The 22353-nt window shown below is 42.9% G+C and overlaps 1 long non-coding RNA gene across 1 annotated transcript in view; it reads left to right on the top strand.

Moving 5' to 3' along the window:
• The first annotated feature begins 9211 nt into the window (after nt 1-9211).
• LOC147114624 (uncharacterized) overlaps nt 9212-22353 on the top strand; it is a 29807-nt gene continuing 16665 nt past the window's right edge. The window contains exons 1-2 of the long non-coding RNA XR_015078911.1: nt 9212-10577; nt 12141-12224. This is a non-coding gene — a long non-coding RNA (uncharacterized LOC147114624). The remainder of the gene's footprint in view (nt 10578-12140; nt 12225-22353) is intronic.

Here is a 22353-nt window from a genome sequence, read left to right as displayed (position 1 = left end):
CAGGGATCGGTGCTGGGTCCCTTGCTGTTTGTGGTCTACATTAATGACTTGGATATGAATGTAAAGGGTATGATCAGTAAGTTCGCGGATGATACAAAAATTGGTAGGGTGGTAAATAGCGAGGAGGGTAGCCTCAGTCTGCAGGACGATATAGATGGGTTGGTCAGATGGGCGGAACAGTGGCAAATGGAATTTAACCCGGAAAAGTGCGAGGTGATGCACTTTGGGGGGACTAACAAGGCAAAGGAATACACAATGAATGGAAAGACCCTAGGCAAGACGGAGGGTCAGAGGGATCTGGGTGTGCAAGTACACAGATCCCTGAAGGCGGCGGAACAGGTGGATAAGGTGGTAAAAAAGGCATATGGGATACTTGCCTTCATTAGCCGAGGCATTGAATATAAGAGCAAGGAGGTTATGATGGAGCTGTATAAAACACTGGTTAGGCCACAGCTGGAATACTGTGTGCAGTTCTGGTCGCCACACTACAGGAAGGATGTGATCGCGTTAGAGAGGGTGCAGAGGAGGTTCACCAGGATGTTACCAGGGCTGGAGCGCTTCAGCTATGAAGAGAGACTGGGCAGATTGGGTTTGTTTTCCTTGGAGCTGAGGAGGCTGAGGGGGGACATGATTGAGGTGTACAAAATTATGAGGGGCATAGATAGGATGGATGCTGAGGAGCTTTTTCCCTTAGTAGAGGGGTCAATAACTAGGGGGCATAGATTCAAGGTAAAGGGCGGGAGGTTTAGAGGGGATTTGAGAAAGAACTTTTTCACCCAGAGGGTGGTTGGAGTCTGGAACTCACTGCCTGAAAGGGTTGTGGAGGCAGAAACCCTCACAACATTTAAGAAGCATTTGGATGTGCACTTGAAATGCCATAGCATACAAGGCTACGGGCCAAATGCTGGAATATGGGATTAGATTAGACAGGGCTTGATGGCCGGCGCGGACACGATGGGCCGAAGGGCCTCTATCCGTGCTGTATTACTCTATGACTCTATGACTCTATTTCTTCTTTCAAGAAGTCTTGACAGATAGCACGTCTGATGTTGACGTACTCTGTCACTGACTTCCTCCCTAATTGGCCGGCTGAGCCCACAGGGCGGGCTTAACAAGGTCAATCAGGGGAAAATCCCTCTGGTTGGTCAGGCGAGGATGGAGGCGGGACATTGACATGACAAGCAGCAGTCCCGCCTCCAACTCGCCTCCATTCACAAAATCCAGCCCTATGTATTTCTATGTATTTGGCTTTTTTTTCAATATTAAAGGTACTATATAAATGCAAGCTATTGATGATGATTTGAAAGCTTCAACAATGGATGCAGTGAGGAACTTCCACTTGAGATCAGCGGATAAAGTGAGGGCATGAATGGCAATAGATGGAGATGAGTGAAGACTTGCATTCGCATAAAGGGAAACTTTGGTCCACGGAAATGTAAGTAGGCTTTTTCTTCCCTGTAATCAAAGCAGATACGCTGAGCTCTGCAACTGTCAACAAAGAACAATGCCATTTTCCTTTAAACAGAAATGAAAAGAGCAGTTCAGAATAATGAGCACAGGGACTCAACAATCCTCACAGGCATGGAAGTAACAAAATCCTCTCACTTGTAGCCAACTTGTGGTACAACAAGATAAGGGTCCTTAAGCAACTGTTCATTATACGAAACAGCAAGTAATGCTAATCAGATAAAGGACTTAAAAATAAAATTGTGCAGCCACATACTGAATGCTCAATCATTTCTTTTTTGCCATAGAAATCTGAAATGTACAAACAAATATGTGCTGGAGCTAAATCCCATTTTCAGCCTGAACAGAATGTCAGCATTCATTTGCACATTATAATGGGTTAATCTACCCAAGCAACAGTTTATTCATGAAGCCAGCCCTGCTTAACCATAGAGTTAATTGAACATATTAATGCGTTAATCGGATTAATAGTGTTCTGTCAGCTGAAACACGTTGCTACACAGGGACATCTGATTGACAAGGTGAGATATTATTACTTTCTGTCACTCCCACGGGAGCAGGCCTCCAGTGAGATAATTCATTAAGGATCAATAATGTCAAACGTAGTTCTGTGGCTTATTTTCATAACTCCACAATTTGATTAAGCTGATTTTAAACAGCAAAAATATAACAGCTATCAGGAAATTTTCATCTCATCAGTTTAGAATGGAATCAAATTAAGGCCAATCGCTGAGGTAAGAGTCAGTATCAAGCTGAAAGAAGAGACTTGCACAAATGAAAGGAAAATTGGAAATCCAGTGGACTGGTAGAGCTATAAAAAGGAACCGAGTTACAAATAAAGCAGTAAGAGCATAAAAAAAGGAATCTGAAAAAAACTTGCAAGGAATATCAAAGCTAAGCAAATGTTTTTATAATATATTAAGAGAAAGAGAGTGGTAAAGGAATGTGGGCCCACTAAAGACCAATGTAAGATAGATTATAATGGACAATAAGGAAATGGCAGACAACAACAACAACTTGCATTTATATAGTGCTTTTAATGTAATAAAACGTCCCAAGGTGGTTTGCAAACAAAATTTGACACCGAGTCACATAAGGAGATATTAGGGCAGATGACCAAAAGCTTGGTCAAAGACCGTCTTATAGGAGGGAAGAGAGGTAGAGAGGCAGAGAGTTTTAGGAAGTGAATTCCAGAGCTTAAGGCCTCAGCAGCTGAAGACACGGCAACCAACGGTGGAATGATTAAAATCTTGTTACATGAGTTCTTTGTATCTGTTTTCAGAGTGAAGAAAGAGGTTAAATACCAGTGGTGCAGGGGAACTTAAAAATAAGGGGAACATAATATCAGCAAAAAATGTTAATGAAGAAAATAATGGGACTTAAGATAAACAAAACTCCAGGACCTGATGGCTTCCACCATCAGTAACATAGGATTAGGTCTACTGCTCATTTTAAGATAAACACCTGCACTGAGTCTTGACAAAAGTGTTTTCACCCAAAACGTTGACTCTATTTTCTCTCCACAGATGTTGCCTGGCCTGCTGAGTTTTTCCAGCATTTTCTGTTGTTATTTCAGATTTCCAGCATCTGCAGTATTTTGTTATCGTACCTGCACAGATTGATTGGGCCGAAAGACTTGCTTCCGTGTTGTAATTTCTATGTAATTCTATACTGAAGAGTATGAACAACATATGTTGACATTTATCCAAATAGGTATCAGGACAGTGCTATAGAAAGAATGTAGCTAAGGCTCGGTACATAACAGACATTAGCAAATTTAACTACGCCATGTATATTAATGCTGTAATGTACCTCCTTTGATGATTGCAGAAATAGTTAGCAGTAATCAATTTTAACCCTGTGCGTGTTGTGATCAGCAAGAAAGAAATAATCCAATAAATAGTTTGTCACTTGCGGTGTTTTGATGAAGTGTCCTATTCAGTTCAGTCACTCACTTAAAAAAGGTGGATTAACCTATTTAATTTGTCACTAGACATGGAAAGAAATACATCCATCGCAAGAATGAGAGCGAATTTAGAAACCGAAACATTAATCTATCAGATGCTAATAACTGAAACAGGCAGTTCTGCAGTACTCCAAGACAATGTTGATAATTGACCAGCCAGCCTGGCTCACTTATTGAGGGCTGGGATCTTTTTCATTCAACTCCAGAAAGTCCTTTACGCCAATTCCTTAATGGTTATGATGGTCCTAGTTGAAAAGCACTAGGACATTTACCAATGTTCTGTGCTGGTAGGCTGAATTAGTTTCGCTGATTAAATTCTCTGTATGGACATGGGGGACACTAAGCCTTGTCTCTGTGTCTAAGCTCTAAGAACTTGCATTTATATAATGCCTTTCATGACATCTTAAAGCGCTTCACAGCCAATGAAGTACTTTTGAAGTGTAGTCACTGTTGCAATGTAGGGAAACACCGCAGTCAACTCGCCCACAAATAGCAAAAAGGAATTTCCTGGGACATTTTGGTGTAACTATGGTGTAAGATTTGTAGAAATCAGGGTGGTCCAAAATGTATATGGTTATGCAGATGAAACTGTGATGTGAGTAATGCTGTGTTTACAGGATGGTATTAGAACTGGAAACAAAAAGTTTCTTCAGACTAGTATTAGAATAACTGGATAGATGCTTAGAATCTGCTTATGTTTTGGTTCCCTGCGGATGTTATAACATTTTTCACTGTGATGGTCACATATGACCTTGTTTCCAGGCTAGCTGTCTGCTGTTTATATGCTAGGAAGGTTGTTTTATGTATCTTTAATAATTTGACCAACCAAGGCCCAATGTTATATTTCTTCCATTACTGCTAATAACCATATTATAATGCTAAGTTAGGATTTTGAATTGTTTACAAAACTGCTTTAAAATGCATAAGTTAACCAGTTTATGAGAATAAGATAGAAGATATCTTTGGGAATTTAATGATTCATTCCATGATACAATAGCCTGATAATGAAATAGTTAGTTATGCACAGCTAAAGCTGCATGAACAGCATGAATATAAATAACTGATAACAAGCAGTTACGAACATCTGATGGCTGAGAATGGCATGTCTGACTCCAAATTAGGGAGGATAGGGACAAGAGAGATAAGAGAAATTCCGATAGGTAAGCCTTCAAAAAGTATAAACAATAAGACCTGTGTAATGATTGTGAAGACACCTCCTGTAGGGGAGGGCTTTCATCCAAGAATCAAGACAAAGAACTTGATACCCCATTAGGTAATGAGGTTTTAGGGAAACCTCTATAGGTTAAATGGTCTTGTCAATAATTTGGCCTCAGGCCCAACCCTAAAAAGAGAATTAAAATAACACCCTGAGGGATTGCCCACACAAACGGTGGAGGGGAGAGCCAAGCAGAATTTAGGCTGGTTGAATGCTCTTTTGAGAGTGATCCCATGCTCACCAACTCGGAGGTTCCAGACGAGAGAGAAAGAGAGGCCGGAAGCCAGAGAACTGTTCGCGCACACCAGCCGTCTGTCCGATCGGGACTGGTACCAGCTGCTTGTCACGGTCGTATGTTTTGTTGCTGTATAACTAGCATGTTATATTCCGTCTTAAACTCTGATTAAACACAATATAGCCACCATATTGGTTTGCAGTCAGTCCTGATTATTTGAAAGACTAGAGATAAGCAATAATTGGCCTAATCTCTACAGATTGGAGTTGTGCCATTTTGTTCCTGAGAAAATTCCCATGGATCTGATTTATACTTTAAAAAAAAAAATATTGCCACATGTGAATTTCCATGATCATTTACACTGCTCCCGAGTTACTCCACCGAAACTTACTTGGATCATTCATATAGCTCTGCCCCCTTGTGCAAAACATCAGAGAACACAAGTTTCCCACATTTATGTCAGTTCTGAATGGATGTAAATTTATGCTCCAGAACTTTAGTTCCAGCAGGATCCAAAGTACTTCTTGTGTTTTATGGTGACTTTTTAAGCATTTTTTTATTTGTCCATACTGAGACCTGCACTGTACTTTGAATGCATTTTTATGGCCTCACAATCTGTTAAATTAGAAAGAGAAAAAGCTTCTACAATTAATTTTCTTAAATATGCTGTACTCAATGCTGTACTTAATTTTAATATAATCAATAAGATAAAGGTCGATTTAGAGAAGGAAGATGGAAGATGATGTTCTGCGCTTTCCTTGGACTCCATTGTTTACATTGAGTTCCATCTACTTTACCTTGCAGTCTTTGCTATTGTGATTCACAGGAAATTTGTGCGTAAGTTACCATCGGCAAGATCAACATAAGAACCCGCATAAATGCGATCCAGGAAATTCTGGGCCAATGATCGGATGACGTGCATTTTTCCTGATGTTTGTTGAGGGATAAGTGTTGGACACAGAAGAACTCTCCTTCTCTTCATCAGATAGTGCCCTGGGACCTTTTACATCCATTTGAGAAGGCTGGTAGGGCTTGGGTTTAATAGCTCACCTGAAAGCCAGTACCTGTAACAGCAGGATAGCAAAATACTGCAGATGCTGGAAATCCGAAATAACAACAGAAAATGCTGGAAAAACTCAGCAGGTCAGGCAACATCCGTGGAGAGAAATTTGAGTTGACGTTTCGGGTCGAAACCCTTCGCATTCCCTCAGTACTGCACTGTTGTGTCGACCTAGATGATGTGCTCAATCACTGGGGTGGAGCTATAACGCACAACCTTCTGACTCAGAGACAAGCGTACTACCCCAGAGTTAAGACTGACACCTAGCTCTGGATAGTGAAAGGTGTCCCTATGAGAAGATAAGTGTGCTGCCCAAATCAGGCAAATCAAAACTATAACAGTGTGGATTTCTCAGTAACTTGGTTGGAGATTCTCAAACATGGTGCTACGTTTCATAGAAACATAGAAACAGAAGATAGGAGCAGGAGTAGGCCATTTGGCCCCTCGAGCCTGCTCCGCCATTCAATGAGATCATGGTTGATCATCCAAATTCAATACCCTGTCCCTGCTTTCTCCCCATATCCCTTGATCCCTTTAGTCTCAAAAAATATATCCAACTCCTTCCCGCCCTGTGCATATCCTGTGCTTGTCTGACCAAAAAAGAAATCGATTAGAAAATGTGGAGAAATCTATCACAAATCATGGATGATCTATCATAAAACAGGAAGAGGACCTATCACAAGCATGGAATTAATCTATTGCACAATACAGAGAACATCCATTACAAAAAATGGAATGGATGTATCAAGGTGAGGGAATATCTACTGTAGGGGGTGGCGTGTGCCCAGTCAGCTTTGCCCCTGACTGTCCCTGAGCGGTTCGAATCGCTCCCACACCCCTGGGTTCTAGACACCGGACTTAGGTACAGGCGGCGATACAGAAATAGAGTAGACAATTGGTTTGGTACAAGAAAACTGTAATTTTATTAAAAGGCACAACAATATTACAATACTGGAAAAATCACTAGAATAATTACAGGCATATAAAGTTACGCTTAGTTGGGAATGGGGAACACATGGCACAACAAGGGAACAATCACGTTAATAATCCCCCTACCCTTGTCCCACCCCCAATACCTAACTAGATTGAGCTAAGAGGGGCCAGGGATTTATGTTCACCAATGGGGTTTCCTTGACAGTTTGAAACCTGTCGATTAAGCCGGTTGTGATTTTTTGGGGTTCGCTCTTTGTGTCCTTTGTGTCCTTTGGGGCCTGCCGTCATCACGTGGTCCCAGGGCACGGCAGTGGAGTCATCCGAGTAAAGTACCCTTTTTCCTCAGTTTGCAGAGTAAAGTCTTTATTGGGTACTTTACCTTGCAGAATGGTTGTTCTTCTGGTGGTGGTCGTTGGATTTCGTTGCGGCTGGGCTCGGTTGGTGGCCTTCGGGGTTGGCTCAGTCGTGTAAGGCTGCGGTTGCAGCCTAATTGTCCTCAGTTGTTACCTTGATCTTGCTATTTGGCTCTATTCTTCAACGTACCCCGATGGCTGGCCCTCTTCTGCCGTGCTGAGCCTCGATCTTGCTGTTTGGCTCTATTCTTCAACGTACCCCGATGGCTGGCCCTCTTCTGCCATGTTGACCGTGTGCATGTCCTGAGCTACCGTTGGGCCTATAATTATACAGGTTCTCCATTCCCTTATCTGCGCGCCAAATCAGGTCAGTTCTTTGTTTAATTTTTGGCGGGCTCGTCTAAAGTGTTTACAGTCATTCACCTTAACGGCTTTTGGGGCGGTTGTCTCCTTGTTTTAACGGCCTCAATATCCTGGCTGTTTGTCATTTATGAACGTTTAATTGTCTTTTCCTGGCTTGGTGGCTCCTTTGAGCGGTTACCGATTATGTATGCAAAAAGTTAATGGCCTCAAGATTACGTCTATCCTGAGTTAACTGTTTCGAGATGAAAGATGCATATTCTGTGTTTACCTAGCTGTCTGGCTTTAGAAAAATGACAAAGTCTTCCACACAGATCCATGCATGTTAGGTTTCGTTTCAGGATTTGAATGGGCCTGCCTTTTGCAGGGCCTTGCTTTCTAAAATCCTGTGGGCCTCGGTCACGAGGTTTCAGAAGCCATTTTCTTTCGGGTACCCTTTTTTAATAACTTGTCCAAACAGGGTCCCTTTATCCATAACTTTTGGGGAATGTGGGAATTTTGAGAACCCTACACTACCACAAGAAAAGGAGCGGATTAATCCCTAAACTTGGAGTGGACTTTAAAAACATTGACTAACTATGTATAAGTACACTGCACCTTCACCATTACACCAGCAGAATGTATTTTCCGTAATCTCCTTCAGCCTTCTGAAACACACCCTTGTACATTTGTCAGCAAACCATTATCCCCGTTTCTAGATATTCTAGATGTCCCTGGTTGGGATAGGAATTGCTAGTCATAGTGATGGTCAGGATATGGTATAAGGATCTGCAGAAAACCTTAAATAATATCAGTAATTATTATCTCCACATCATTAACATTATATATTTTTTTTAAAAAGCTATGGTTTCTAATTTAGCAGTTTGCAGAAAGCCCAGTCATAAATCAGATAGTTTGAGCCAAAAGCAGCAGCCGTAAATTCACAATGCACATTTTCCCAGTGGTTGCAGCAGTAAATGTGGGGGTGGGGAATGAGCTGGAAGAATTTATTAATGATTGAAACTGTTGGTACAACTGTGATATCTTGAGCCGCAACATATATATACACAACAGTACAACATGGCTTCCGGTAAGAACTGTACTGCATATGGCTTTATTATTAAATTCATCAGTAGTCCACCAGGTGGCTCTATTACACTTCTTCCTCCTTATTGAAAAAGTTAATCATAGCAAATGATCATTGTACACGACTTGCATGATATACACAATTCTTGGTGTACATTTCTCAAATGGAACACATTTTATTTTCCAAATTCTACACTAGAATTCTGTAACACAAACAAAAGATATGAACTTATTTTCCACATTTACAGATTAAATTTAACCACTAGTTTTCTGTTTCAAAGAGGATGCCTTATTTCTTGCAGAACTTTCAGATCTTGTTGTAGGACTTTGACTCATTCTAGGCTGAGCCTGCGGATAATTTTTCTCCAAGGGCTGACTTGATCTACATTTGGACTCTCTACACTTTCAGACTGTTCATCTGCCTGACTCGGGCTCAGACTTAAATTCTGACTTTGTCTTAGACTTGTTTCTGGTACGTCTGATGTAGGATTTGCTACCGGTACTCTACTTGTAACAAGACTGTCTGACTCATCAGAATAAATTGAATCATCCCAGCTTTCAACTCCTTCCATAGCTATAAGTAAGATATGATCAATGTGAACAAACCTAACCTTTCCATGATCAAACATCTTGACCAAATATGTACAAGGGCCACATATCTTCACTGCTCTTCCTGGTAACCACTTTAACCATTTATGGTGATGGTTCTTCACTTTCACCTTCTGGTTCAACTTCACACTTCTCTCTCTAACTCTACCTTTATCATGACTCTCTTTCTGACTTGATTGTTTCTCTTCTACGGGCTGTGCCATGTTTGGCTATAACAACGAGAACCTGGTTCGTGGCTGTCATTTGAGAAACAACTCTGTGGTTTTCTACCAGTAGTGGTATGAGAATTATTCTGATAAGTAATCAGGAAATTTGCCAGTTTGTGCTCCAACCACAACTGATTTTTCTCTGGATTTGGATCCAACATTTGCTTGATGAGGGCATGTTTGACAATTTGTACTGTGCGCTCTGCTGCAACACTTGAAGAAGGGTGATACGGTGGAACTTTGGTATGTTTCACATCGTTTCTGCTCATGAACTGTGTGAACTCTTCTGAACAAAACTGCAGCCCATTATCAGACACAATTTCTTCTGGGAGGCCATCTGAAGAAAGCAATCTGGTTGCTGAGAGAACATTTGCAAAAATTAGGCTGCTGCAGTTGTAAGCTGTGAAGGCTGCCAACTGTCCTTCACAAATAAGTAACAGACCTTGAGAGTTCTGTAGAAACAAACTATTGAACTGCGGAGCCATTGCAAAAAAGGAACATCCTTAGACAATGAAGTAACCGACCTTGAGGCCCACAGACTAACTGACAAAACAGATCAGGAAGAGAGAGAGAGAGAAAACAACTGTTGGCCATTATTCACACAGTTTGGGACATGAATGCTGTGGACGGGTTGTCAAGTTTTGTGGTGTAAAAAGTGCTTCCAAAAGACACTCGGGGTTGCTGCAGTAAGTCGGGCAACTTGGCCAGTTGCCAGTTACAGAGGTACTAGTCACTGCCAAACCAATCACTCATGGGTGTTAGTAGGTATGTGTTTTACTTATAATCGCTTGAATTTAAAATAGATGAAGAATCATGCATGCTTACCTGTAATGAACAGTGCGAACTTGCTTGTAACCTCTTGTTGATTTTTAAGTAAAAGAATAGTTTTTCCCTGGAACCCTTGTGTTTTGTGTTGTCTGTTCCACAGGTCTGAACTTTGGAAACTGTTGGACGGATTAAAGGACCGGGGGAATTTAAACATCTTGGTTCCTGGTTCCTGCGACATCTACTTGGATGACGATACCTCACGAATCGCTGTTAGATAGCTTCGTGCTGCTGATGACGTGAATCTCCAGATACTTCTCATCCTGCTGCTTCTCTTCAACGGTATGTAGTGTCTGGCGATTTCTACTTCTAGCATTGCCAGTCGGTTTACTCTTGTGCCGGCACGCCTTTGCAAGATGCCCAATTTTCTTGCAGTAGAAACACTCTGCCTTCATGTATGGACAGCTTTGAGCGATGTGTTGTCCCTGGCACCGATAGCACGACTTCAATGCACTGTTACCTTGGCCAGTTGCTGAGGCCTTGGGGCCCAACTGCCTTTTACGTTTAGCCTGCAGCCGATTCACCTTGGTTGTCTTGACGACTGGAAATGGCGCAGAAAGCTCGGGAGTATTGGTCGGCCATATCAATCGACATAGCTGTCTGACAAGCCAAGTCAAAAGTCAAGTTAGTGGTTGTCAACAATTTACTTCTAATAAAGAAAGAAAATACTGCAGATGCTGGAAATCTGAAATAAAAGCAGAAAATGCTGGAGAAACTCAGCAGGTAGCACCTGTGAAGAGAGAAACAGAGTTAACGTTTCAGGGCGATGACCTGGACAGTTCTGATGAAAGGTCATCGACCTGAAATGCTAACTCAGTTTCTCTCTTCACAGATGCTGCCTGACCTGCTGAGTCTCTCCAGCATTTTCTGTTTTTACTTCTGATACGTTCATTTTTCAACCCACAAACAAAGCAGTCACGCAAAGCTAGGTCCTGAAAGTTTCTGAAATGACAGTGAATGGATAGCTTTTTTAAAGCTACAACGTACTCACTGATACCCTCATTATTTAATTGATCACGTGTTCCAAAACGATAACATTCAGCAATTTCCAGGGGCTCAGGACTGTGGTGCTGTTCTAACTTGGTTAGGATCTTCTTTAGTGGTGTGTCCTTCAGCTTGGTGGGAACAAGCAAATTTTTCAGGGTTTCATACACCTCGGGGCCTGTTTCAGTCACAAAAAATAGCCCGTTTCATTTCTAAAACCGCCCGGTTATAGTTTACATCATCGGGGACTTCAACGATACTATTCGCAGTGAAAAACATTTCTAGCTGCTCCACATACGCTCCGAAAGTCTCTTGGTCACGATGGAACTCACCCAAGCACCCTATTATTCCCATAGACGTGGCCATCTGGACTCTGGCAACGTCGATAGTTCAGTCACATGTGCTCAAAATTTGCATTGGATTTTTAAGTTTTCCTGAAAAATGAAGAACCCCTAACAGTCCCTCCGTCGATTGGCAAGATTATCCTCCAATAAAAATTTCAGCTAGGGAATCCACAATCGCATCCTCATCACCAATTCTGTGATATCTTGAGACACAGCATATATATAAAACAGCACAACATGGCTTCCGGTAAGAGCTGTACTGCACATGGCTTTATTATTATATACATCAGTAGTCCACCAGGTGGCTCTAATACAACAACGTTCTGAAATATAGGATTAAAGAGAAAGAATTAGTGCTTCACTAATGTGATTACAATGTGGGACAATGTTTTATGTTTTGATTAATGCTTTTCCTGCATGCTTGAGTGCATTCTATGATGATTTGAAATGCGCATAAAAGCAGATTTTTACAATTTGATGCTTGGTATGATTTTTTGGGGCATTTTTTATTCAACAGGTTTGAACTTGCAGATGATACAAAGCTAGAGGTGACGCAGCAGTTATTTCAGAAGAGATAAGCAAAATGAATCAAGTGAAATATGTAAGTGGAGAGACCAATGTCAGATGATGTTCAGTGTGGATAGGTGTAAAGTGTTGTACATTGGAAGAAAAAATAGATGTAGCTAATATAAAGTGGAAAGAGATCAAGAGGTCTCAATAGTGGCCATGATTTCCCCTACCTCGGCGGGTCCATGGCAGGCGATGTCGGTGGCGGGTCCTGATCCTGCTGCTGGCTCCAGCCCGCTGTGTAGAATAATTTTACCTTGATTGGGCTTGTAAGCCTGCCCAGCGCACTTGCCGGATAATTGAAGGAAGCGGGTCTGATGACATCATTTCATGATGCTTCATCAGCCGGTTTCCTTAAAGGGACTATGTGCAAAATTTATTTTGACAGTTGTGCTGTCAGTGTTCTACAGCATTGAGGTGCTACAAACACTGACAAACACTGCACAGAGGTGCACGGCTGCACCCAGGCTCTCCATGACACCTTCCATATGCTTATGGAGGGAGTCACAGCACAAAGGGAGGTTCTCTTCCCTTCCAATGGGGGGAAGAGACCTCCCCAGGAGACCAACGCAGCCTGGTTGCACATTGCACAGGAGGGAGCAAGCAGGGATGTCATCAGGAGGACCAGGCTGCAGTGGTGCAATCCTTTTAATGATCTCAGTAGATCACAAAATGTTACTGCAAAGCCACTCGCAACTTTATCCTGCTGTGCCACTCATCACATCCCCATCACTCTGCCTTCCTTACCCTACTCCTGCACATCCTTACTCACACCAACTTAACTTGTACCTCCACCCATCCCTCTCTATCTACATTATCACTTCCCCATCTCACAAACCACCCCTCACACTCACACTCATCCTAGCTCAAACATACCAACTAACAACACACAAGGATAGGCACTTGGGTGTTTTCGCCAATGTTCGTGTAAAGTTTCTGTTAATGTGCTGTCAAACATTGAAACCTTTATTTTCAACACTTTGCGTTCTTGGACAGATCTGTGTGCACCTTTGGAAATGACTTAATGAGTTGCAGTGAATGATGAGACATAACGGTACCCCCTGCAATGATGATGCGTGTGAAAGGAATGGCTTATGCATTGTAGGAATGCTTCATGGTGTTGGTGTGGGATGGTGCCAACCTGGCACATCATATGGCAGCCAGGGTGTACAGCATCAAGTGAAGTAAATCTGGTCATGGTGAGGCCATCCCTGGTGTCCCGGGCAGTAATGTGGTTGGTGCTGATGCTGTCTGTCCTGTGCCACATCAGTTGATTGTGTAGAAGGTTGGTGTTGTTGTTGGTGCTGCTAGTGTGCCTGATGCTGTTGGAGTTGCGGCTGATCGTGGTGGGATTCTGAGGACTAAAGTGAGATAGTTTCAAGGGCACTGATGCTAATGTAATAGATGTAAGAAGTCACACAACACCAGGTTATAGTCCAACAGCTTTATTTGAAATCACAAGCTTTCGGAGTGCTGCTCCTTCGTCAGGTGAAGTGGTCAGGTCAGGTGATGTAATAGATGGCAGGTGAACTTGAGATGACAGAAGCGATCTGTCAATGGCGAGAGAGGTTCTTCCAACGAGGTGACACTGGATAGAAAGTTTACTCCAAACACTTGCAACCTGCATAAAGCTCAATCTGTGTTCCAAATTCAGTAAGCAACAGCTTCTGAGCTTGGAAAGTGAACAGCTGTGAGATGGGAGCTTTTGTGTAGCACATTTGCAGCTGTCAAGTAATGAGATGATTCCCTGTTCATACAACTCCCGACCTCCTTACCTGATGTGATCCCTGAGCAGCGTGGCCATTGTAAAATGGTAAGTTGAGCTCAAAATACTTTTTAATGGGCTGTTAACAATGTCATAATGACTTTAATTGCCTCCCCCGCCGCAGTGTATCTGGTCTGTACAGCCCTGACAGACCCAACACCTGGGAAAGTCGCGTGGCGACAGATTGACAGCAGGGTCCGGATCTGCCGTCAAAACAAAATTTCCCAGCCAACCCACCAATGAACGCGCGCGCTGACCCCCCCCAAAATTTGCCACTGTGTTTAACATGTCCAGCCACTAAGCAGCAGAATTAACAAAGCAAATAGAATGCTGACTTATATAGCCAAATCAGTAGACCAACAAACCTGTACAGTGCACTAGCAGACCACATCTTGAGCACAGGAAGTAATTCTTCATACAAAGAATGATCAGCACATGGAATGACTTCCAAAGAGGGAAATTAAGGCAAAAACCATGAAATAATTTACGTAGCAATTGTATGCGTGGACTGTATGGATAGTGTATGGAATTCCTCATCTCCATCTATCTTTTGATCTTGCAACTGCCAAGCATAGCAGAGAGCTCCCTTAATTAGGATGTCTAATATTCCAGAATCTTTGACATAATGTATATTTGAATGGTTCCTTCACTAAGTAGAAAACTGTATACAATTTCTATTTTGTACTATCCCATCAGCTACCTTCTGCTTTTCTTTACGTAATGTTCAGTACTTGTCCTGATGCAGGATAATGTGCTGAAAATCAATCGCTTTCCAAGTGTTTGCACACAACATCAGTAGCAAGTATTCCTAGGTCAGTGATGGGTTTGAATTAAAACCAGTATATATTGTAGAACCACTTCTGAGTTTTACAATACGCTAGAGCTCCTTGTGCTCTGGAATCTGTCCTGTTTACATTGTGGGATGGATTTCAGAATACAAGCTGTAATGACATGCCAGTTTGAGTATGTAATTTAAAGATGATCCCTTGACGCATAATCAGTGTTTTACCAACAGTGCCATAGGGTAACAAGTTAGATCCTACTGGACAAGTCAGGTCGTCTGCAAGATGGAGTTTCTAAAGTAGCAGAAGCTGCTTAATGCCTTAAATCTGAAAGGATCTAGTTGTAATTCATTTCTGATTGACTTTGAATTTAGTGACACAAATGTATATTTTCAACATACACACACTAGATCACATTTTATTTTCATTCATTAGCAATGGCCCAATAAGTTTGTAAAGCACCACAAAGGAGGTGCTTCAGAGATTGTGACCTCTGCAAAGCAAAATACCCCACCTTCAAATCCGGTATCAGTATATGAGGTATTAACTGTTTTTCCTTGACCTTTTTTTAAAACAGGACCACTTTTAGTTAAACAGTAATATGTGTTTTTTCTCCTGTGTCAAACTGTTCATAGAATCATAGAAATTTACAGCACAGAAGGAGGCCATTTGGCCTCTTGTCTGTGCCGGCCGACAAAGAGCTATCCACCCTAATCCCACTTTCCAGCACTTGGTCCGTAGCCTTGTAGGTTATGGCATTTCAAGTGCATATCCAAGTACTTTTTAAATGTGATGAGGATCTTTGCCTCTACCACCCTTTCAGGCAGTGAGTTCCAGACCCCCCCCCCCCCACGCTCTGGGTGAAAAAGTTCTCCTCAAATCCCCTCTAAACCTCTGACCAATTACTTTAAATCTATGCCCCCTGGTTATTGACCCTTCTGCTAAGAGAAATAGGTCCTTCCTATCCACTCTCTCTAGGCCCCTCATAACTTTATACACCTCAATTAGATCTCCCCTCCGCCTCCTCTGTTCCAAAGAAAACAACCCCAGCCTATCCAATCTTTCCTCATAGCTAATATTCCCCAGCCCAGGCAACATCCTCGTAAATCTCCTCTGCACCCGCTCTAGTGCAATCACATCCTTCCTGTAATGTGGTGACCAGAGCTGCATGCAGTAATCTAGCTGTGGCCTAACTAGTGTTTTATACAATTCCAGCATAACCTCCCTGCTCTTATATTCTATGCCTCGGCTAATAAAGGCAAGTATCCCTTATGCTTTCTTAACCACCTTATCTACCTGTCCTGCTGCCTTCAGGGATCTGTGGACATGCACTCCAAGGTCCCTCTGATCTTCTTCACTTCTCAGTGTCTTACCATTTATAGTGTATTCCCTTGCCTTGTTAGCCCTCCCCAAATGCATTACCTCACACTTCTCCAGATTGAATTCCATTTGCCACTATTCTGTCCACCTGACCAGTCCATTGATACCTTCCTGCAGACTGCAGCTTTCTTCTTCATTATCAACTACACAGCCAATTTTTGTATCATCTGCAAACTTCTTAATCATACTTCCTGCATACAAGTCCAAATCATTGATATATACCACAAAAAGCAAAGGACTCAGTACTGAGCCCTGCGGAACCCCACTGGAAACAAACAGCCTTCCAGTCACAAAAACACCCTTTGACTATTACCCTTTGTTTCCTACCTCTGAGCCAATTTTGGATCCAACTTGCCACTTTGCCTTGAATCCCATGGGCTTTTACTTTTGTGACCATGCGAGACCTTATCAAATGCCTTGCTAATATCCATATAGACTACATCAAATGCACTACCCTCATCGACCCTCCTTGTTACCTCCTCAAAAAATTCAATCAAGCTTGTCAGACACAACTTTCCCTTAACAAATCCATGCTGACTGTCCCTAATTAATCCGTGTCTTTCTAAATGAAGATTTATCCTGTCCCTCAGAATTTTTCCCAATAATTTTCCCACCACCGAGGTTAGGCTGACTGGCCTGTAATTACTCGGTCTATCCCTTTCTCCCTTTTTAAACAGCGGTACTACGTTAGCAGTCCTCCAGTCCTCTGGCACCACACCTGTAGCCAGAGAGGATTGGAAAATGATGGTCAGAGCCTCTGCTATTTCCTCTCTTACTTCACTTAATAGTCTGGGATACATTTCATCCGGGCCTGGGGATTTATCCACTTTCAAAGATGCTAAACCCCTTAGTACTTCCTCTTTCACTATGTTTATTTAATCTAATATTTCACACTCCTCCTCCCTGATTACAATGTCTGCATCGTCCCTCTCTTTTGTGAAAACACGCAAATTATTCATTAAGAACCATACCCATGTCTTCCGCTTCCACATACAGGTTACCTTTATGGTCCCTAATAGGCACTACTCTTACTTTAGTTATCCTCTTGCTCTTTGTATTTATAAAACATATTTGGGTTTTCCTTGATTTTACTTGCCGATATTCTTTCATGTCCTCTCTTTGCTTTCCTAATTTCCTTTTTAATTTCACCTCTGCACTTTTGATACTCCTCTCGGCTTTCTGCAGTATTGAGCCCTCGGTATCTGTCATAAGCTTCCCTTTTTTTCTTCATCCTACCCTATATGCCCCTTGACATCCAGGGAGCTCTAGATTTGTTATTCCCCCCCTTCTTCTGTAAGGGAACACATTTGCTCTGAACCCTCACTATCTCCTTTTTGAATGCCTCCCACTGCCCTGACACTGATTTGCCTTCAAGTTTCTGTCTCCAGTCCACTTTGGCTAAATCACCTCTCAGCTTAGTAAAATTAGCTTTTCCCAAATTGAGAACTTTTATTCCTGGTCTATCCTTGTCTTTTTCCATAGCTACCCTAAATCTAACTGAATTATAATCACTACCACCAATATGCTCTCCCACTGATACCCTTTCCACCTGCCCAGCTTCATTCCCTAAAACTAGGTCCAGAACCGTCCCCTCTCTTGTTGGGCTTGCTACATACAGGCTAAAAAAGTTCTCTTGAATGCATTTTAAGAATTATGCTCCCTCTATGCCTTTCACACTAATTTTATCCCAGTTAATACTGTATTAGGGAAGTTCAAATCCCCTACTATTACTGCCCTATTTTTGCATGTCTCAGAAATTTGCCTACGTATTTGCTCTCCTATCTCCCTCTGACTGTTTGCGGGTCTATAGTACACTCCCAGCAGTGTGATTAGCCCTTTTTTGTTTTTCAGTTCAACCCATATGGCCTCATTTGATGATCCATTTAAGATATCCTCCCTCCTCACAGCTGTAATTGATTCTTTAATCAATATTGCGACCCCCCTCCTTTTTTTTATCCCCCTCTCTACCTCGTCTGAAAACCCTGTAACCAGGAATGTTGAGCTGCCCTTCTTTCAGCCATGTCTCAGTAATAGCTATAATATCATACTCCCATGTCCCTATTTGTGCCCACAGCTCATCTGCTTTATTCCCTAGACTCCTTGCGTTGAAGTATATACCATTTAGCACTGCCAAACTCCCATGTTGTCTTATTTTCTAGCCTTTGTTTCATCTGCCTACCAAACTTGCTTACTAATTTTCTGCCTTCCATTTCTGGCTTTGCTTCTCTCCTTTCTGAATCCACTCTCAGGTTCCCATCCCTCTGCCAAGCTAGTTTAAGCCCTCCCCAACAGCACTAGCAAACCCCGCCGTGAGAAACTTGGCTCTGGTCCTGTTGAGGTGCAACATGTCTGGCTTCCTCCCCCAGAAATGATCCCAATGACTCAGGAATCTAAAGCCCTCCCTCCTGCACCATCTCTCCAGCCACGCATTCATCTGCTCTATCCTCGTGTTTCTGTACTCACTAGCACGTGGCACCGGGAGTAATCCGGAGATTACTACCTTTGAGGTTTATACTGAAAGGTGGATTAAACATAGAAACATAGAAAAATAGGAGCAGGAGTAGGCCACTCGGCCCTTCGACGCTGCTCCGCCATTCAATATGATCATGGCTGAGCCTTTATCTCAATACCATATTCCCGCTCTCTCCCCATACTCCTTGATGCATTTTGTGTCTAGAAATCTATCTATCTCTTTCTTAAATATATTCAGTGACTTGGCATTCTCAGCCTTCTGTGGTAGAGAATTCCACAGGTTCACCACCCTCTGAGTGAAGAAATTTCTCCTCATCTCAGTCCTAAATGTCCTACCCCATATCCTGAGATTGTGACCCCTCGTTCTAGGCCCCCCAGCCAAGGGAAACATCCTCCCTGCAGCGAGTCTGTCTAGCCCTGTCAGAATTTTATACGTTTCAATGAGATCCCCTCTCATTCTTCTAAACTCTAGTGAATACAGACCTAGTTGACCCAATCTCTCCTCATAGGACAGTCCTGCCTTCCCAGGAATCAGTCTGGTGAACCTTCGCTGCACTCCCTCTATGGCAAGTATATCCTTTCTTAGGTAAGGAGACCAAAACTGCACACAGGCTCCAGGTGTGGTCTCACCAAGGCCGTGTACAACTGTAGTAAGACATCCTTGCTCCTGTACTCAAGTCCTCTTGCAGTGAAGGCCAACATACCATTTGCTTTCCTAACTGCTGCTGCACCTGCATGTTTGCTTTCAGTGACTGGTGTACAAGGACACCCAGGTCCCTTTGTACATCAGCATTTCTCAATCTAGCACCATTTAAATAATACTCTACCTTTCTGTTTTTCCTACCAAAGTGGATAACTTCACATTTATCCACGTTATACTGCATCTGCCATGTATTTGCCCACTCACTTAACTTGTTTAAATCGCCTTGAAGCCTCTTTGCATCCTCCTCACAACTCACAATCCCACCTAGTTTTGGTCATCAGCAAACTTGTAAATATTACATTTGGTTCCCACATTCAAATCATTGATATATATTGTGAATAGCTGGGGCCCAAGCACTGATCCCTGCGGTACCCCACTAGTCACCGCCTGCCACCCTGAAAAAGACCCATTTATTCCTACTCTCTGTTTCCTGTCTGCAATTGATGACTGTCATGGGTGCGATTCACGATTGCATACTTGCTCCAAAGTCACAAACATGACTTTAATGCTACTGAGGATATGTGAATCTTATAAATGCATAGTTAGTGTAAATTCTTATTGCATGGAATTACATAGAATCTACAGCACAGAAACAGGCCATTCAGCCCAACTGGTCTATGTTGATGTTTATACTCCACATTAGCCGACCCCCCACCGCAAAACATGCATTCCAAGAAGGTTTGGCCTGGTAGAAAGGGGACAATTATTTCCAATCAGGTGTCACCATTCTGAAGTGCTGTGTGGAAATTCTTTCATTATGTTTCACTGCTTCAAGCTTCCAGCTTTTGGCTGGGTTTCAGTAGCTTTTCCTGATTCAGGTGTTATTTTAATACTTTCCTACTATGCCATATCATTCTTATGTGATAAGGTGCTGTATTCTAATCATTAATCTCAGACGGTTTCTTCTCTTGATCACTGGTGAGCTTGCTGGAAAGTTGGGATTGGTGATGTTGGTTGAGGATAGGATTGGGTCAAATCACTTGCCATCACAGTGTCGATTCATTCGGGAGGAATGGCCACCTGGATGTGTTGCAGAGGGTAGTCAATCCCCAGGGAACCATAAAGGCAGAATGAGTCACTGCCTTTAGAAGAGGATGTTTGAAAACTATAAAAAAAATAATGATATCATAGGGATCATCAAAATCTAATCTATTAAAGTTTTTATACAGTAGCCGAACAGTAGAGGAACTGCCAGCTATCAAATTGTCTTTTTCTTTTTGTGTTTTAGTTGATATCAATTTAATAACTGAACATTGATCTGGTCCCTTTCATTTGAATGGAGGGGTATGTGGCCTTTACTAGTTAATTGTTCAATGACTTAGATTGATGGTGTAATTTAAACAGTGATGTTAAGCATTTAATCACAGATAAGTCACAGATATTTTTATTGTTTATCCAGATACAACAATATTATTACCACCTTCTAGTTTTGTCATCGTCCTAATCCTCCTTTGTCTCAGCCGCAGTAGACTGCAGTAATCATTTTGCGCTCCGTACCATCTCTCTTTTTAAAGCCTTTGGGGGAAAAATTCAGTTGGTTGCGCCTCCCGTTAGTGCCTTAAGAGGGCGCTAACAGGGCGCAAACCAACTAGTGCCCGGGCGCGGCACTGCCCACGCCTCCCGCAAAATTCAGCGGGAGATTAGTGGTGGCGCTAACCGGTAGCGCCCTGCGGCGCTGCGCCACTGGCGATGACGTCATTGGCGTGCGCAGCGCCCCGCTCATGCCCCAGCCACGATCTTCGGGAGCGCCCCCTGAATTACCGCCGGACGCTATGTCTGATGGGGTCAGGGGGGTGTACCTGCAGCCGGGGAGGCGCAATTTAAAGGCGAGGTGCGGGGCAGCCCTTTTTGTTGCTGGCCGCCTGCCAGCACCTGCCTGCGCTCCCATCCCAGACCTCCTGAAACGTCCCCCCCCCCCCCGCGGAGCGCTGGCTGTGCTCCAAGAGCCCGACACTTCTCTTGAGTGCTGGGCTCTTTTGCCTGCACTCCCAATCCCCAGGGGCCCAGCTGGGCCCCAGGTCGCCCTGCAAAAGGCCCCTCCCCTTTAAGAAGGGTAGGAAGGCCTGCAATACCGCAGCGCGACGTGCCACACCGTGTGGCGCTGCAGCACATAACGCCGCAATATTGACTCACAGCGCCCCAAGAGGGATGCAGGGCGCTTCCAGTAGTGCCCCGCTTCCCCCTTGGGGCGCAACCACTCAAGTTCCAGCACGGGGGTGCTAATTTTTCTGGGGTGCTAAGCACCCCGGCGAAGTTGCGCTATTCAATTTTTAGCCCTTTATATTATAGCTTCAGCTATGAAGAGAGACTGGACAGGCTGGGGTTGTTTTCCTTCGGGCAGAGAAGGCAGAGAGGGGACCTGATTGAGCTGTGCAAAATTATGAGGGGTTTAGATAGGGTAGATAGAAAGGAACTTTCCCCTTAGTAGAGGGGTCAATAACCAGGGGGCATAGTTTCAAGGTAAGGGGCAGGAGGTTTAGAGGGGATTTGAGGAGAAACTTTTTCATCCAGAGGGTGGTTGGAATCTGGAACTCACTGCCTGAAAGGATGGTAGAGGCAGGAACCCTCACAACATTCAAGAAGCATTTAGATGAGCAGTTGAAATGCCTTAGCATACAAGGCTACGGACCAAGTGCTGGAAAATGGGATTAGAATAGACAGGGCTTGATGGCCAGCGCGGACACGATGGGCCGAAGGGCCTCTTTCTGTGCTGTATAACTCTATAATAAAAGACCCCTGGCACAAAACTCTTAATTGGTCATTGCTTGGCCCTCAACCTATCACTCATATTCAGACAGTTATGTTAATAACTGTTAAAAGTAGAGATAACAGTGCACTTATTGTAAGAGATATATTATTTTGTACTTCTGTGTTTTTTGTGTGTGTGAATATCTGTACTCGTAAAATTGAGGGATTTTAATGCTGGGGATTGAAACATTTTCCTTTTTCATGTAATTAGTGTAAGCAAGGGTAAGGGTAGCTAGTTGAAGATTTCTGGCATCTGCAGTATTTTGTTTTTTTGTTACACTATATCTATTTAAGTGTTAACATTGTTAGATCC

This window comes from Somniosus microcephalus, chromosome 7 (genome assembly GCF_052327205.1).
Source record: "Somniosus microcephalus isolate GS21.2 chromosome 7, FLI_Smic_1.0, whole genome shotgun sequence".
Taxonomy (NCBI): Eukaryota; Metazoa; Chordata; class Chondrichthyes; order Squaliformes; family Somniosidae; genus Somniosus; species Somniosus microcephalus.
This window is presented reverse-complemented; position numbering and strand designations above follow the sequence as displayed.